The following is a 19,738-nucleotide window of genomic DNA, read 5'->3' as shown; positions in this document are numbered from 1 at the left end:
TTTCCTGGTTGTTTATATATTGAGTAAATGTACATTGATCACTAGACATTTTTAATGTTAAATTGTGGAGGCTCTGGATCCTGTTACACTACTTTGAAAAATACTGACATATTTTTTTCTAGCAGACAATTAATTTGATTGAATTTAAGTTATGAACTCTAACCATTTGATGGCAGCTTAAATAGACCTTCAGTTCCTTCCTCCAATCATTAGCTGGGCTTTTTTTTTTTTTCAATCTGCCTCACTCTTATGTTGTTCAGGGTTCAATCAAAGTGTTGGAAAGAATTTACAACCAGAATCTGGGGCACTTCCTCTCTGGATTTCTTTTTCCCCTCACTTTTAACAGATACTACTGTTCTGAAATCTTTTTGTTCTTCAAGACAGAAAAGCTTACTTCTCAGGTTTAGACACATCTGAGGCTCCATGAATTTCTTCCCTCATGCTAAAATTAGAAAGAAAAAAAAAAGGAAAAAGGAATTAACACCTGTGCTCTTTGCATTTTCTTCTTCCAAGTTTCAGCTCTTGCCTAGAATCTGCCCTTTATTTTTTTTTTACTCTCCAGAACCTTTAATTATTATTTTTGTTTTTTAGAGTTTATGCTGTTATCTGTGGTATTATCAGTTGGTGAAGAGCATGTTTGAGCATATTATGGGGAGAGAGACACAGAGGGAGAGAGAGTGGGATTATCTTCCGTCTGCATATCTGAGGTTGTTGATATTTCTCTCAGCAATCTTGATTCCAGCTTGTGATTTCTCCAGTCTGGCATTCTGTATGATGGACTCTGCATAGAAGCTAAATAAACAGAGTGACAATATACACCCTTGATATACTCCTTTCCCAATTTTGAACCAGTCTGCTTTTCCATGTCTGATTCTAACTGTTGCTTCTTGACCTGTATACAGGTTTCTCAGGAGAGAGTGAGAAAGGTGGTCTAGTACTCCCATCTCTTTAAGAATTTTCCAGTTTGTTGTGATCCACACAGTCAAAGGCTGTGTGTGTGATCCACACATGAGTTAAGCAGATGTTTTCCTGGAATTCCCTTGCTTTCTCCATGATCCAAAGGATGTTAGCAATTTGATTTCTGGTTCCTCTGCCTCTTTGAAACCCAGTCTGTACATCTGGAATTTCTTGATTCATGTACTGCCGAAGGCTAGCTTGAAGGATTCTGAACATTACCTTGCTAGTATATAAAATGAATACAATTTTACAATAGTTTGAACATTCTTTGGCACTGCCCATCTTTGGGATTAGAATGAAAACTGACCTTTCCTAGTCCTGTAGCCACTGCTGACATTTCCAAACTTGCTGACATTGAGTGCAACAATTTCACAGCATCATCTTTTAGGATTATAAATGGCTCAGCTGGAATTCTGTCACCTCTACTAGCTTTGTTCTTTGTAATGCTTCCTAAGGCCCACCTGACTTTACACTACAGGATGTCTGGCTGTAGGTGAGTGACCCTACTGTGGTTATCTGGATCATTAAGATCTTTTTTGTATAGTTCTTCTGTACATTCTTCCCACCTCTTCTTAATCTTTTCTGCTTCTGTTAGGTCCTTACCATTTCTGTTCTTTATTATGCCAATCCTGGCATGAGATATTCCCTTGATAGTTCTGATTTTCTTAAAGAGATCTCTTTTCTTTCTCATTCTACTGTTTTCCTCCATTTCTTTGCATTGTTCATTCAGGAAGGCCTTCGTGTCTCTCCTAGCTATTATCTAGAACTCTACATTCATTTTGGTATATCTTTCCCTTTCTCCCTTGCCTTTCGCTTCTCTTCTTTCCTCAGCTATCTATAAAGCCTCCTCAGACAACCACTTTGCTGTCTTGAATTTATTTTTCTTAGGGATAGTTTTAGTCATTGCCTCCTGTGTAGTGTACAGACCTCCATCCATAGTTCTTCAGGCATTCTGTCTACCAGATCTAATCCCTTGAATCTATTCATCACCTTCACTGTATAAACAAGGTGCTTGATTTAGGTTATACCTGAAAGGCCTAGTGGTATTTATTTTCTACTTTCTTCAATTTAAGCCTAAATTTTGCAATAAGGAGCTCATATTCTGAGCCATAGTTCTTGTTTTTACTGACTATAGAGCTTCTCCATCTTTGGCTGCTAAGAACATAATCAATCTGATTTCAGTATTGAGCATCTGGTGATGTCCATGTCTAGATTCATCTCTTGTGTTGTTGGAAAAGGGTGTTTGCTGTGACCAGTGTCTTCTCTTGACAAAACTCTGTTGGCCTTTGCCCTGCTTCATTTTGTGCTTCAAGGCCAAACCTGCTTGTTATTCCAGGTATCTCTTGACTTCCTATTTTTCAATTCCAATCTCCTACAATGAAATTGCTTCAAGGCCAAACCTGCTTGTTATTCCAGGTATCTCTTGACTTCCTATTTTTGAATTCCAATCTCCTACAATGATATTACATGTGTGTGTGTGTGTGTGTGTGTGTGTGAGTTCTAGATGGTGTTGTAGGTCTTCATAGAACCAGCCAACTTTATCTTCTTCAGCATCAGAGGTTTGGGTATAGACTCAAATTACTGTGATGACGATTGGTGTACCTCCGAAATGAATTGAATTTTGTTGTTTTTGAGCGTGCATGTAAGTACTGCATTTTGGATTCTTTTATTGACTATGAGGGTACTCTATTTCTTCTAAGGAATTCTTGCCCACAATAGTAGATATAATGGTCATCTGAGTTAATTTGCCCATTCCCAACAATTTTAATTCACTGATTCCTAAAATGTCAATGCTTCATCTTGCCATCTCCTGCTTGACCACATCCAATTTACCTTGATTCACAGATCTAGCATTCCAGGTTCCTATGCAGTATTGTTCTTTAGAGCATAGGACTTTACTTTTACCACCAAATACATGCACAGGTGAGCATCGTTTCTGCTTTGGTCCAGCCATTCCATTCTTACTAGGGCTATTAGTAATTACCCTCTGCTCTTCCACAGTAGCATATTGGACACCTTCTGACCTGAGGGGCTCTTCTTCCAGCATACCTTTTTGCCTTTTCATACTGTCCATGGGATTCTCCAGGCAAGAATACTGGAGTGGGGCTGCCATTTTCTTCTTCAGTGGACCGTGTTGTGTCAGAACTCTTTACTCTGACCTGACCATCTTGAGTAGCCTTGCACAGCATGGCTTGTACCTTTACTGAGTTACATAAGACCCCTTGCCAGGCCAAGTCTGATACATGAAGCAGATACCACTGATACCGTCCCCAAAATGGACCATGTTACAAACTGCACCTAGCAGCCATGATAGATACGTGGGAAGTCAAGCATCTCCTTAACTGCTTTTAGCCTTTATGGTGGAAAAGTAAGTTCCATGTGATTTCACCATGCTCCCCAATTGTATAGACTGTGGAATAGGCCATCAGACCCCACTCTAGTCTAAGTCCCATTGAAGGAGTACCTAATGTCACTTGCTTCTCTCAAAGCCAACACCCAGCAAGGCAACACTTGCTGACCTAGGCCTAGTCTGGCTAATCTAATATGGAAGGGAATTAATGAAGCTTTGCTCTGGCTACTCTAAAATTCTGAATATCTTAGAGAACAGCCCTAGTCTCTTTTCCTTTCTCTTTTCCTGTTTCTTCTTAGGTGATCTCATCCATTCCCAGAACCCTAGTTACCATCTATATGCTAATGACTAGCAAATTTATATCAGCAACCTGCTTCTCTCCATTGAATTCCACATTGGAACACCCTACTGCCTAATTTACATTTATTTTGAATGTCTCACAGATAGCTCAAATTTAATATATCAAAAATCAAACTCTTAGTTTCTATCTCCTTTTGCCCCAAAACTTCATCCTCCCTCAGCTTTCTCTACTGAGCTGCTTAAGTCAAAGATCTGGATTAATCCCACTCTAATTTTAAAAAACTCCTAGAAATCTCTGAGGAAAAACACACAAATAAGCCATTTCAAAATTAGGCAATGAATATGATAGGTCATTGGGCAAATGCATGAAAAGATCAAAATTTACTTTTGAATGTTTCACATGAAGAGGAATGCACTTATTCTAAAATATCAGTGGAGAAGTTATCCAAAGATTTGAAAATCACCATATCTGTGAGGCCAGCACACAAACAGTGGAATAGCTCCTCTGAAGGAAGTAAATATGTGGTGTGTGCTATGTGCTAAATAGCTCTGGTCGGTCAGTCGTGCCTGACTGTTTGCAACTGCATGTAGCACTCCAGGCTCCTCTGCCCATGGGATTTTCCAGGCAACAACACTGGGGTGGGTTGCCGTGCCCTCCTCCAACAAATATCTGGTAATATCTACCCAAATTATTCACATTTACCCTTTGATCTGGAAATTCCATTTTATGTAAACTAAGTAACAATTGGGGCACACTAATATACATACAATGTTAAGTGTGGCAGTGTTTAGAGTAAGAAATTGGAAACAATTTATGTAGCCAACAATAAGTATCTCTTCAAAGAAACTCTCTTTTATCACAAAGAAATACAGGTTAAAAATTAATCAGAAAATCTCTAAGTACAGATAGGAGGAGATTTTGCGAATATTTCTGTAAAGAAAAAAAGTTAAGATGCCTAACTGTGTATTTTAGGTCACTATTTGTAAGATAAGAAGGTGATAAGTGCAAAGAAGTTTTTACTTACATAAAAAATGAAGAAGAAACTAATAAAAATGGTGAAAAGAGGTAGTGGGACAAAGATGGGAATGAGGTTACTTGGTATAAATTTTTTAAAGTTTTGTCTTTGAATCAAATATACTAAGTAATCATAAACTTTACATACATTAAATTTATAAAATTGAACAGAATAATAGATAAAAGTAACAACAGATAGAAAAGCTCATCTAGGAATCATTTAATGAGAAAATACACTAATGTAATTTACAATAGCAACATTTTGAAGTAGAAAATTTGCATCATTATTGTCAAAGTTTCAAAAATAAAGAAGGGCATATTAAATATGATATTCAACCCACTCCAGTATACTTGCCTGGAGAATTCCAGGAGGGGGAATTCCAGGAGGGGGACAGGCTGAAGCCCATGGAATCTCAAAGAGTCGGACACAACTGTGCGAATAACTTGCACTTGCTTATTTTCTTTCTCATCTGTTACCTCAAGAGTTCACACAGTATGGTTTTTCAACGCTAGTAAATTAATTGTTAACCATCCATTATTTGAGTGAAAATTGCATATTAATTTAGTACAGTTAATACTGGGGAGTAACAGGTAATTCATCGCTACAACAAGAGTTTCTGAACATTCTCTGAATGTGGACTTTCTAAATGGTTGAATTATTTTAAAGACATAAAAAGGGCTGACCATGTGCAAGAAATCTTAGAAATCATAGAACAAACACTAAAGAAATAGAAGATATGCCTTAAAGAATACTGACCTAAAACAAAGACTGCCAGTTATTTCTCCTCAGAATAAATGTGTTTATTTGGATGAACAAAGAATTGTAATTTGGGTGAGCCTTGTGCAAGTACCTATGAAACAAGGAAATCAGGACCCTTTTATAATAATATGGGGAGGGTTAGAGTAAACAAAAAGTCCACTGGAAAGACTGAAATTTTAAAGTATAGTAAATTTTCTTTGGCTCAGTTGTGACAGTCTCTCACTGACTGGGTTTTTGCAGGCAAGAAATCCTTCTTCTTCCTGTTGGGTTCTATCATCTAGGAGGTTAATTCTCCTCCAGCTGCTTTTCCAACTCTTTGTAACTGAAGTTTCTGTGTTTTTTGTTTGTTTGTTTGTTTTTTACAAAAACCATGACCATGCATAAGAGTAGATAAAAAGGCTTGTGAAAACAAGTATTCTTGACGCCACCCACAAAAATTCTGATTAAGTAGGTCTGTAGTATGAGCAGAGATTTGTTTTTCTGCCTACCAAGTAGTGCTGATAATTCCTGTCAAGAGAGCAATATTTTGAGGTGGACTGAACTAGACCATGGCACTAAGATAAAACTCTATAAAAATGAAGAAAGACAACTTATAAAAGAGAATATGAATTTCAAACAATAAAGATAGATTTATTAATTGGATAAATATACATCAGAGCTCAAGGCCTATTATAACAGTAATACAAATTTATTTGGAGAGCTCTGAAATTATCATACTTTTTAAGACTTTCTAGTTCTTGGCACATCACACACTTTTTTATCCTCTGCCTTCCTCTATTTGCCAAAAAATCTAAAAAGTATCAAAGCATGTAAATATGACTTAGATTTATTCCATGGTGAGTGGGGAACCATAGAAGGATTGAGAGTGTTCATTGGACAGACTGATGTTGAAGCTGAAACTCCAACACTTTGGCCACCTGAAGAGTTGACTCATTTGAAAAGACCCTGAAACTGGGAAAGATTGAGAGCAGGAGGAGAGGGGGACGACAGAGGATGAGATGGTTGGATGGCATCACCGACTCAATGGAAATGGGTTTGGGAGGACTCCGAGAGTCGGTGATGGACAGGGAAGCCTAGCGTGCTGCAGTTCATGAGGTCACAAAGAGTCAGACACGACTGAGCGACTGAACTGAACTGCATCCAGAATATATTTATGAGAACCAAAAATAAAACCAAAAAGTTTAAACTACTCAATAATAAATCAAACAACCCATTTTGAAAAGAAAATTTTTTGAACAGGCACTTTAGAAAAGAAGATACCTGAAAAGGCAGTATGGAGAAGGCAATGGCACCCCACTCCAGTACTCTTGCCTGGAAAGTCCCATGGATGGAGGAGCCTGGTAGGCTGCAGTCCATGGGGTCGCTAAGAGTCGGACACGACTGAGTGACTTCACTTTCAATTTTCACTTTCATGAATTGGAGAAGGAAATGGCAACACACTCCAGTGTTCTTGCCTGGAGAATCCCAGGGACAGCAGAGCCTGTTGGGTTGCCGTCTATGGGGCTGCACAGAGTTTGACATGACTGCAGCGACTTAGCAGCAGCAGCAGCAGAGCCAATAAACTGATGAAAATATAGCCAACATCACTAATCACCAAGGAAATGCAAATAGAAATCTTAATAAGATCCCTTTTTTCCACAAGAATTGCTGAAATTGAAACAAAACCCAAACAAAACAACTGACAATGGCATGTGCTAGAGAAAATGTAGAGCATTTAAAATTTGCATTCTTGGTGAAATCTGTAGCATACAGCCACTTTGGGTAACAGTTAGGTAGTTTCTCGTAAAGTTGAACATATACCTTGCCTATGACAGGCACACTCTCAGTTTTTCCCACTAGAAATGGAAACATATGCTCACATAAAGATTTGTACATAGATGTTAACAGGAGGATTGTGAATAATAGCCAAAACTAGAAACAACTCAAGTGGTCATCAACTGGTGACAGACTAAAATGTGATAATTGTCTATAACATGGGATACTACTTTATAAATTGTGTGGCTCTTTCAAAATTCTGCCTGCGAGAATTCATTTCCAGCTTGAGAGTGTCCTGAGGCACACAATGATAGGTTTAGCATTTAGAAAGGGAGGAGGGCAAGGAGCTGCCGGGGGATAAGGGCATCAGAGAGGGCTCTTTCATCTAGGAGATGTCTCCCAACAGCACAGTGAGGAGTCTCTGGATCAGTGACCAGTGACCTCTGAATGGCAATAGTGTCTCGGGTTCTTATAACCATAGGCTCTATCTTATTAATGGTCAGCAGGTGCTGGGTGCAGTTTCTCAGAGTATATAATACAAGTAGACACTCTAAATGGCTTCAAACATGCTAGCTTGGTTATTTTAAAACCAATTGAATATGTAAATATTTGAGTTTACTGCCAGTGGGCTATTGAGCTAATGGATATCAGCATGCTGTGAAGAAACGAACAACTTAGGAGTCAATACACAGGGTCCGTCCTTGGCTCATTTATGTAACAGTAATGAAAAGGGGAAAAAATATTGACACATTCAACAACACGCACAAATCTTAAAAGCATTATTATAAGTAAATGAAATATAAAAGAATATATACTGTTTGATTTTGTTTGTATGAAATACTAGAAAAGACAAAACTGTAATGGCAGAAACCACATTGGTGGTGCCCAAGTACAGCTATCTGAGAACAGATAGCAAAGGAGGAAGAGGAAATTTTGAAGGAGATAGAACTCTCATGTATATTGATTGTGGTAGTGGTCACACAATTGTACACAATCACCAAAACTTCTATAACTGTACATTTAAGTGGGAGAGATTTACTGTTTGTAAATAAATAAAGCTTATAAATTAATAATGAAATCTACTTTAACTAAGAAGTATAATTCTACAATGTAGAAACATAATCAATCACTATTAATATCTTGGGTGGCACATCTTAAACAGACTTATGGTGATTAGTTTGAAACCTGTAGAAATGTCTAATCACGATATTGTGTAATGAAATCTAATAAGGTGTTGTAGGTCAATTATACTTCAGAAACAAACAAATTCATAGAAAAATAGATCAGAAATGTGGTTATAAGAGGTGGGGTCAGTGGGTGTGGGGGTGAGGAGAGGAAGAATTGGATGAAGACAGTCAAAAGGTACAAACTTCCAGTTATAAAGTAAATAAGTACTAGAAATATAATGTACAATATGATAAATATAGTTAACACTGCTGTGTTATACATGAAACTTGTTAAGAGAATAAATTCTGAGATTTTACCACAAGAAAAAAATTTTTTTATATTTCTTCATTTTCATATCTATATGAGATGATGGATGTTCACTAAACTTATTGTGATAATCACTTCATGATGCATGTAAACCAAATAACTATACTGTGTGCCTTAAACTTAGTGCTGTATGTTGAAAGCTTAAAATGATTTTCTGAAGAAACAGCAAAGATGGCAGAGTAGAAGGACATGCACTCATCTTCTCCTGCAAGAACTCCAAAATTACAACTTGCTGATGAACAACTATCCACAGGAGAATGTTGGATCCCACCAAAAAAAGATACCCCATGTCCAAGGGAAAAGGAGAAGCCCCAGAAAGATGGTAAGGGGGAAAAATCGTGTTTAGAATCAAACCTCATACCCACTAGAAATGCTAGTAGGGCTCAAACAAAACCGTGTGTACCAGGAACAAGGGACCCCACAGAGGCTGAGCCAGACCTGCGCTTGAGTCTCTTGAGGAGATATGGGTCAACAGCAGCCTGCCACAGGGGCGGGGCTCTGGGTGCAGCTGCCTGGGTCACACAGCCCGTGGTATAAGCCCTCTTAGAGGAGGTCACAATTAACCCCACCATGAAGCACAAGCTAGAATCAAAACTGCTGGGAGAAATATCAATAACCTCAGATGTGCAGATGACACCACCCTTATTGCAGAAAGTGGAGAGGGATAAAGAGCCTCTTGATGAAAATGAAAAAGGAGAATGAAAAAGTTGGCTTAAAACTCAATATTCAGGAAAATAAGATCATGGCATCTAGGCCCATCATTTCATGGCAAATAGATGGGGAAATAACAGAGACAGTGAGAGAATTTATTTTTCTGGGCTCCAAAATAACTGCAGATGGTGACTGCAGCCTTGAAATTAAAAGATACTTGCTCCTTGGGAGAAAAGTTATGACCAACCTAGACAGCATATCAAAAAGCAGAGACATTAATTTCCTAACAAAGGTCCATCTAGTCAAAGCTATGGTTATTCCAGTAGTCATATAGACATGAGAGTTGGACTATAAAGAAAGCTGAGTGTTGAAGAATTGATGTTTTTGAACTGTGGTGCTAGAGAAGACTCTTGAGTGTCCCTTGGACTTCAAGGAGATCAAACCAGTCAATCCTAAAGGAAATCAGTCATGAATATTCATTTGAAGGACTGATGCTGAGGCTGATACTCCATTACTTTGGCTACCTGATGTGAAGAACTGACAAATTGAAAAAGACCCTGATCTGGGAAATATTGAAGGCAGTAGGAGAAGGGGATGACAGTGGATGAAATGGTTGGATGGCATCACTGACTCGATGGACATGAGTTTGAGTAGGCTCTAGGAGTTGGTGATGGACAGGGAAGCCTGGCATGTTGCAGTCAATGGGGTCTCAAAGAGTTGGACACAACTGAGTGACTGAACTGAACTGACAGCCAACAAGCAGATGACCCACAAACTGCAAAACAATTATACCAAAGAAATTCTTGTGCTGTTAAGGAAGTTCTAGGACCTACAACAGATTTCTGAACCTGGAGATCTGGCAAAGGGATGTAGAACACCCAGAGAATTTGACTTTGGAGACCAGTGGGATTTGATTAGAGAACTTACACAGGACTGGGTAAACAGACTATTGGAGGGCACAAACAAAACCTTGTGCTCACCAGAATCCAGGAGAAAGCAGCAGTGACCCCACAAGAGACTGACCCAGACTTGCCCATGAGTGCCCCAGGAGTCTCTAACAGAGGCATGGGTTGGTGGTGGCCTGCTGCAGGGTCAGGGGCACTGAGTGAGGCAGTGCATGCACCAGACCTTTAGGAAAAGGTTGCCATTGTCTTCATTACATAGTTTGGTCAGGTCAAACAACAGAAAAGGAACACAGCCCTGCCCATCAACAGAAAATGGGTTAAAGATTTACTAAGCATAGCCTTGCCCATCAGAACAAGACCCAGTCTCCCCCACAGTCTGTCCCATTAGGAAGCTTCCATAAACCTGCTATCTTTATCCATCAGAGGGTGGACAGAATGAAAACCACAATCACAGAAAACTACACAAGCTGATTACCTGGACCACAGCCTTGTCTAACTCAATAAAACTATGAGCCATGCTATGTAGGGCTAGCCAAAACAGACGGATCATGGTGGAGAGTTCTGACAAAACGTGGTCCACTGGAGAAGGGAATGGCAAACCACTTCAGTATTCTTGCCTTGAGAATCCCGTGAACTGTATGAAAAGGCAAAAAGATAGGACACTGACAGATGAACTTTCCAGGTCAGTAGGTGCCCAATATGCTACTGGAGAAGAGTGGAGAAACAACTCCAGAAAGAATGAAGAGAAGGAGCCAAAGTGAAAATAACACCCAGTCGCGGATGTGACCGGTGATGGAAGTAAAGTCCAATGCTGTCAAGAGCAATATTGCATAGGAACCGGGGATGTTAGGTCCATGAATCAAGGTAAATTAGAAGTGGTCAAGCAGGAGATGGCAAAAGTGAACATCAACCTTTTAGGAGTCAGTGAACTAAAATGAACTGGAATGGGTGAATTTAATTCAGATGCCCATTATATCTACCACTATGGCCAAGATTCCATAGAAGAAATGGAGTAGCCATCATAGTCAACAGAAGAGTCTGGGATGCAGTACTTGGGTGCAATTTCAAAAATGACAAATTTATCTCTGTTCCTTTCCAAAGCAAACCATCCAATATCACAGTAATCGAAGTCTATGAGCAACCAGTAATGCTGAAGAAGCTGAAGTTGAACGGTTCTATGAAGACCTACAAGACCTTCTAGAACTAACACCCAAAAAGATGTCATTTTTATTATAGGGGACTGAATGCAGAAGTAGGAAGTCAAGAGATAACTGGAGTATCAGGCAAATTTGACCTTGGAGTACAAAATGAAGGCTAATAGAGTTTTGCCAAGAGAACACCTTGGTCATAGCAAACACACATTTCCAACAACATAGAAGACTCTACACATCTAGACATCGCCAGATAGTCAATACTGAAATAAGGTTGATTATACTTTTTGCAGTCAAAGATGGAGAAGCTCTATACTGTCAGAAAAAACAAGTCTGAGAGCTGATTGTGGCTCAGATCATGAACTCCTTATTGCCAAATTCAGACTTAATTTGAAGAAAGTAGGGAAAACCACTAGACTATTCAGGTATGACCTAAATCAAATCCCTTGTGATTATACAGTGGAAGTGAGAAATAGATTCAAGGGATTAGATCTGATAGACAGAGGGCCAGAAGAAACATGGATGGAGGTTCATCACATTGTACAAGAGGCAGGGATCAAGACCATCCCCAAGAAAAAGAAATGCAAGTTAAAGTGGTTGTCTAAGGAGTCCTTACAAATAGCCGAGAAAAGAAGAGAAGTTAAGCCAAAGGAGAAAAGGAAAGATATACCCATCTGAATGCAGATTTCCAAAAACTATCAAGCAGACATAAGATAGGCTTCCTTAATGATAACTGAAAAGAAATAGAGGAAAACAATAGAATGGGAAAGACTAGAGATCTCTTTAACAAAATTAGAGATGCCAAGGGAACTTTTCATGCAAAGATGGGCACAATAAAGGACAAAAATGAGTGGGAGAAGAAGATATTAAGAAGAAGTGACAAGAATACACAGAAGAACTATACAAAAAAGATCTTCATGACCCAGCTAAACACGATGGTGTGATCACTCACCTAGAACAGACACCCTGGATTGCAAAGTCAGTAGGCCTGAGGAAGCATCACTATGAACAAAGCTAGTGGAGGTGATGGAATTCCAGTTGAGCTATTTCAAATCCTAAAAATGTTCCTGTGAAAGTGCTGCATTCAATATGCCATCAAATTTGGAAAACTCAGCAGTGGCCACAGAACTGGGAACTGGAAAAGATAAGGTTTCATTCCAATCCCAAAGAAGGACAATGCCAAAGAATGTTCAAACTATCATACAATTGCATTCATCTCACACGCTAGCAAAGTAATGCTCAAAATTCTCCAAGCCAGGCTTCAACAGTACATGGACTGTGAACTTCTAGATGTTCAAGTTGGATTTAGAAAAGGCAGAGGAACCAGAGATCCAGTCGCCAACATCTGTTGCAGCATAGAAAAAGCAAGAGAATTCCAGAAAAATATCTACTTCTGCTTTATTGGTTACACCAAAGCCTTTGACTGTGTGGATCACAACAAACTGTGCAAAATTCTTGAAAAGATGGGAATACCAGACCATCTGACCTCCTCTTGAGGAATCTGTATGTAGGTCAAGGAACAACACTTAGAACCGGACATGCAACAACAGACTGTTTCCAGATCAGGAAAGGAGTATGTCAAACATATATATTGTCACCCTGCTTATGCAGAGTGAAAGTGAAGTCTCTCAGTTGTGTCTGACTCTTTGCGACCCCATGTTCTGTAGCCCACCAGGCTCCTCCGTCCATGGGATTTTCCAAGCAAGAGTACTGGAGTGGATTGCCATTTCCTTCTCCAGGAGATCTTCCTGACCCAGGGATCTCCCATATTGTAGGCAGACACTTTACCCTCTGAGCCACCAGGGAAGTCATGCAGATAACATCATGCGAGATGCCCGGCTGAATGAAACATAAGTTGGAATCCAGATTACCTCGAGAAATATCAATAACCTCAGATATGCAGATGATACCATTGTTATGGCAGAAAGTAAAGAAGAACTAAAAAGCCTCTTGATGAAAGTGAAAGAAGAGAATGAAAAAGGTGGCTTAAAACTCAACATTCAAAAAACTAAGATTATGAATCTGGTCACATCACTACATGTCAAATAGATGGGGAAACAATGGAAACAGTGACAGACTTTAATTTGGGGGGCTCCACAATCACTGCCCTGGTGGCTCAGAGGTTAAAGCATCTGCCTGCAATGCGGGAGACCTAACTTCAATCCCTGGGTCAAAAAGATCCCCTGGAGGAGGAAATGGCAACCCACTGCAGTATTCTTGCCTGGAGAATCCCATGGACGGAGGAGTCTGATGGGCTACATACAGTCCATGGGGTCACAAAGAGTCAGACACGACTGAGCGACTTCACTTTCACTTTCACAATCACTGCAGATGGTGACTGCAGCCATGAAATTAAAAGACACTTGCTCCTTGGAAGAAAAACTATGACAACCTAGACAGCACATTAAAAAGCAGAGACATTACTTTGTCAACAAAGCTCCATCTAGTGAAGGCTATGGTTTTTCCAGTAGTCATGTATGGATGTAAGAGTTGGACTGTAAAGAAAGCTGAGCACCGAAAAATTGATGCTTCTGAATTGTGGCATTGGGGAAGTCTCTCGAGAGTCCCTTGGACTGCAAGGAGATCAAATCAGTCGACCGTAAAAGACATCAGTCCTGAATATTCATTGGAAGGACTGATGCTGAAGCTGAAGCTCTAATACTTTGGCTCCCTGTTTGAAGAACTGATTCATTTGAAAAAACCTTGGTGCTGGGAAAGATTGAAGGTAGGAGGAGAAGGAGATGACAGAGGATGAGATGTTTGGATGATGTTACCAACTCAATAGTTTGAGCAAGACGTGAGTCTGAGAAAGCTCCAGGAGTTGTGATAGACAGGGGAAACCTGGTGTGCTGCAGTCCATGGGGTCGCAAAGAGTTAGACACAACTGAGAGACTGAGCTGAACAGAAAATGATTTACTGAAGATATACTGCTGATAGATAATGTGTTCACAAGCCTTTAAAACTTATTATTTTGAATGTTCTCTGTAATATTTACAAATTGAGTCTTATCTGCAGGGATATATTGCATATTATTTGGTATTTCTTCCTTCTCTACTTTGAATTCAGGATGGATAGTTCACTGTATTTCAGAGTAGACATCTCAATTTCTCCTTGTCCATATGTGGTAGATAATATAAACTATAAGGCCACTTTATATTTTGCTATTCATAAAGTCAGGAGACTTGAGTTCTGGTCTAGTTTTATATTAGAGAGGTTAATCTCTTTTGCTCTGAAAGCAAATGCCCTCATCTCTAAAATAAGACAAATGATATCAGCTCTGTCTGCTTCATAGTGAAGTGATGAATACCAAATACTTTTGAAAGAGCTTTAAACAGTGGAAAGCCATCTATAAACAAAAGGTGTGCTCATCTCCAAAGTGGAATAATAGTAAATATACCATCACTTCAGTCCAGCTCAGATCAGTTGCTCAGTCTTGTCTGACTCTTTGTGACCCCATGGACTGCAGCACACCAGGCTTCCCTGTCCATCACCAACTCCCGGAACCTGCTCAAAGTCATGTCTGTTGAGTCAGTGATGCCATCAAACTGTCTCATCCTCTGTCATCCCCTTTCCTCCTGCCTTCAATCTTTCCCAGCATCAGGGTCTTTTCCAATGAGTCAGTTCTTCGAATCAGGTGGCCAAAGTACTGGAGTTTCAGCTTCAGCATCAATCCTTTCAATGAATATTCAGGACTGATTTCCTGTAGGATGGCCTGATTGGATCTCTTTGCAGTCCAAGGGACTCTCAAGAGTCTTCTTCAACACCACAGTTCCAAAGCATCAATTCTTCAGTGCTCAGTTTTCTTTATAGTCCAACTCTCACATCCATATATGACTACTGGAAAAACCATAGCTTTGACTAGATGGTTCATTGTTGGCAAAGTAATGTCTCTGCTTTTTAATATGCTATCTAGGTTGGTCATAACTTTCTCTCAAGGAGCAAGCATCTTTTAATTTCAAGGCTGCAGTCACCATCTTTAGTTATTTTGGAGCCCACCAAAAATAAATTTGAATGCAGGATTTGAAAGAATAGCAAGGAGAGATAAGAAAGCCTTCCTTAGTGATCAATGCAAAGAAATTCCCACAGTAGAATGGGAAAGACTAGAGATCTCTTCAAGAAAATTAGAGATACCAAGGGAATATTTCATGCAAAGATGGGCTCAATAAAGGACAGAAGTGGTAGGGACCTAACAGAAGCAGAAGATAAGAAGAGGTGACAAGACTACACAGAAGAACTATACAAAAAAGATCTTCATGACCCAGAAAATTATGATGGTGTGATCACTCACCGAGAGCCAGACATTCTGGAATGTGAAGTCAAGTGGGCCTTAGGAAGCATCACTATGAACAAAGCTAGTGGAGGTGATGGAATCCCAGTTGAACTACTCCAAATTCTGAAAGATGATACTGTGAAAGTGCTGCATTTCAATATGCCAGCAAATATGGAAAACTCAGGAGTGGCCACAGGACTGGAAAAGGTCAGTTTTCATTCCAATCCCAAAGAAAGGTAATCCCAAAGAATGCTCAAACTACCACACAATTGCACTCATCTCACACGCTAGTAAAGAAATGCTTAAAATTCTCCAAGCCAGGCTTCAGCAATACGTGAACTGTGAACTTCCAGATGTTCAAGCTGGTTTTATAAAAGGCAGAGGAACCAGGGATCAAATTGCCAACATCTTCTGGATCATTGAAAAAGCAAGAGAGTTCCAGAAAAGCATCTATTTCTGCTTTATTGACTATGCCAAAGCCTTTGACTGTGTGGATCACAATAAACTGTGGAAAATTCTGAAAGAGATGGGAATTCCAGACCACCAGACCTGCCTCTTGATAAACCTGTATGCAGGCCAGGAAGCAACAGTTAGAACTTGACATGGAACAACAGACTGTTTCCAAATAGGAAAAGGAGTACATCAAGGATGTACATTGTCACCTTGCTTATTTAACTTATATGCAGAATATATCATGAGAAACACTGGGCTGGAAGAAGCACAAGCTGGAATCAAGATTGCTGGGAAAAATATCAATAAACTCAGATATGCAGATGACATCACCCTTATGGCAGAAAGTGAAGAGGAACAAAAGAGCCACTTGATGAAAGTGAAAGAGGAGAGTGAAAAAGTTAGCTTAAAGCCCAATACTGAGAAAACTAAGATCATAGCATCCGGTCCCATCACTTCATGGTAAATAGATGGGGAAACACTGGCTGACTTTATTTTTCTGAGCTCCAAAATCACTGCAGATGGTGATTTCAGCCTTCAAATTAAATGATGCTTACTCCTTGGAAGGGAAGTTATGACCAACCTGATAGCATATTAAAAAACAAGACATTACTTTGTCAACAAAGGTCTGTCTAGTCAAGGCTATGGTTTTTCCAGTGGTCATGTATGGATGTGAGAGTTGGGCTATAAAGAAAGCTGAGTGCAGAAGAATTGATGGTTTTGAACTGTAGTGTTGGAGAAGACTCTTGAGAGTCCCTTAGACTGCAAGGAGATCCAACCAATCCACCCTAAAGGAGATCAGTCCTTGGTGTTCGTTGGAAGGACTGACATTGAAGCTGAAACTCCAATACTTTGGCCACCTGATGTGAAGAGCTGACTCATTTGAGAAGACCCTGATGCTGGGAAAGATTGAGGGCAGGAGGAGAAGGGGATGACAGAAGATGAGATGGTTGGATGGCATCACTGACGCAATGGATATGGGTTTGGGTGGACTCTGGGAGTTGGTGATGGACAGGGAGGCCTGGTGTACTGCGATTCATGGCGTCGCAAAGAGTCAGACCTGACTGAGCGACTGAACTGAACTGAACAAAAATAAAGTCTGTCACTGTTTCTGTTGTTTCCCCATCTATTTGCCATGAAGTGATGGCCCAGATGTCATGATCTTAGTTTTCAGAATGTTGAGTTTTAAGCCAACTTTTTCACTCTCCTCTTTCACTTTCATCAAGAGGCTCTTTAGTTCTTTTCACTTTCTGCCATAAGGGTGGTGTCATCTGCATATCTGAAGTTTTTTATATTTCTCCTGGAAATCTTTATTCCAGCTTGTGCTTCATCCAGCCTAGCATTTTTCATAATGTACTCTTTTTATAAGTTAAATAAGCAGGGTGACAATATACAGACTTAATGTACTCCTTTTCCTATCTGGAACCAGTCTGCTGTTCCATGTCCAGTTCTAACTGTTGCTTCCTGACCTGCATACAGATTTCTCAAGAGGTAGGTCAGGTGGTCTGGTATTCCCATATCTTTAAGATTTTTCCACAGTTTGTTGTGATCCACACAGTCAAAGGCTTTGGCACAGTCAATAAAGCAGAAATAGATGTTTTTCGGGAATTCTCTTGCCGTTTCGATGATCCAGTAGATGTTGGCAATTTGATCGCTGGTTCCTCTGCCTTTTCTAAATCCAGCTTGAACATCTGGAAGTTCACTGTTCACATACTGTTGAAGACTGGTTTGGAGAATTTTGAGCATTACTTTACAAGGTCATTTTTATTCATTTACGTATTGAATAATTCAATCATCTTTTTTCTTCCTGTAGTAAACAAGTAGTAAGTATCCTCTATATGCCAGGGATTATGCTTTGTGCTAGAGATGAAGAGATTAAGGGACACAGCGTTTATCCTTCAGGTACTCAATATCTCTCTAGGTTGGGAGACAGAAATGAAAGCAGCTAGTTAAAATATAAAGTCATATTTGCTGTAAGAGGCATAATAACAGACTTCTGAAGAAATAGAAGCATCTAGTAATTGTTCAAGAGAAAGTCTTCATAGTAAAGGCAATGAAGGTGAGCTTTGGTAGATTATTATAATTAGACGTTTTTTGGGGGTAAGAATAGAGATGAAGTTCAAGTTTTAAGTTGAAGTCTAGGGGTGGGAGGCTTGGTAGGCTGTTATTTGTACTCTGATTTTTTCATGAAGAATTTGCTTAGGCAAAACTGCTACACAGACTCTAAGTGGGGTAAATCAGTAAGAGTCTTCAATAGCGGTCATCTGAGTGGTTCAGAGTAATAAATTTAATCACATAGCTTTATGCTTTTAGAGACGCCTAACATCAGCTTCACTGGAGACCAGAGGAACTAGCACTCCAGGGTTACTGGAATAAAGCATGTATATATTGTCTTTTAAGAGGGCTTTTCATGCTTAACTACAGTCTTACAAAAATTTCAGCCCAATGTGAGGGGAACTGGCAGGGAGGTGTGGAGGCAAGATATAGACATATAACTTCCTTAATGATGAAACTGAAGAGATTTAGATGATGCTGTCTAAAATAGACTTCTTTGGCAGGTTGATTATTTTGAGCTGAAGGTACTTGAGAAACACCAAATGCATAACAGGCTCTCTGACCTCCTCCTTTCTATCTCAATAGCATATTATAAAATTTCCCATGAGAAAGATGACTTGTCTGGGCCAGAAAGAAAATAACATTCTTGTAATCAGGAACTGGGAACTGATACCAGAATGAACCTGTGTGAATAAAGCCCGAGGCCGCATCCTATTCCATAGCTCAGGATGGCCTGTATTCCTCATTTTACCTTTCTGTCTTTGAACTTCCCATACAATTGGAGTCTCTGACCTGCTCATGGATGTGGGGTTCTCATTGATACATCATTAAATTTGATTTTCTGTTGTTAATCTGTCTCTCGTCAATTTAATTCATAGCCCAGCCAGAGGAATTTGAAGGATAGAGGAAAGTTCTTCCTTCCCAGCAGTATCATTTTTATAAGAAGTAAAGACATCTGCTAGACTACAACCTGGTTATAGCAGAAAAAATTCTGGGAGTTCCTATTGGAATTCTTTGATAAGTTGATAGGCCAAAAGAGGCTGCTGAGGATTTATTTATTCTCCATTCCTGATTTCTGAAAGATAAGTTTTATAAAGTTCAAGATGGGAAAATTCTCTCAAGTATGGATAAAAATTATTTCTTTATAAGCAGATAATAAAAAAATTTGGGTTACTAGTAAACAAGTTACTGCTTCTATGATTTTATTAACAGTATATTTTTGCTTTTAGGGAATCTCATATTAGTACCTTCATATAATAACATTAGGGAACCAGTAACAGAAACGCACTGCCTTGACCAAGAACAATAACCACTTGCCTGAATTGTCTCACAATAGGAGGTCCCTTTCCCTGTTGCCAAAACTGGGAAAATTCAGGAGTCAAAAGGAGGGAGGACATGCCCGCCCATAATATGTCTTGCAAAACTAACCTGAAAGAATTTTAGAGGGGCAAAAGGAGGAGGGAGGGGATGATATATCCTGATAGCCCCCCAGAAACCCTCACGCTAGAATCCATCTTGGCTGAGAGAGGCTCACACCACCAGGAAGAATGAAATATGAATCAGATTAAATATGGGCCAAGCAAGATGACTGGCCAGAGACAACCCAGAAACTGACCTGATTACCA

This window comes from Odocoileus virginianus, chromosome 24 (genome assembly GCF_023699985.2).
Source record: "Odocoileus virginianus isolate 20LAN1187 ecotype Illinois chromosome 24, Ovbor_1.2, whole genome shotgun sequence".
NCBI classification, from domain to species: Eukaryota; Metazoa; Chordata; class Mammalia; order Artiodactyla; family Cervidae; genus Odocoileus; species Odocoileus virginianus.
Note: the sequence above shows the minus strand (reverse complement) of the source record.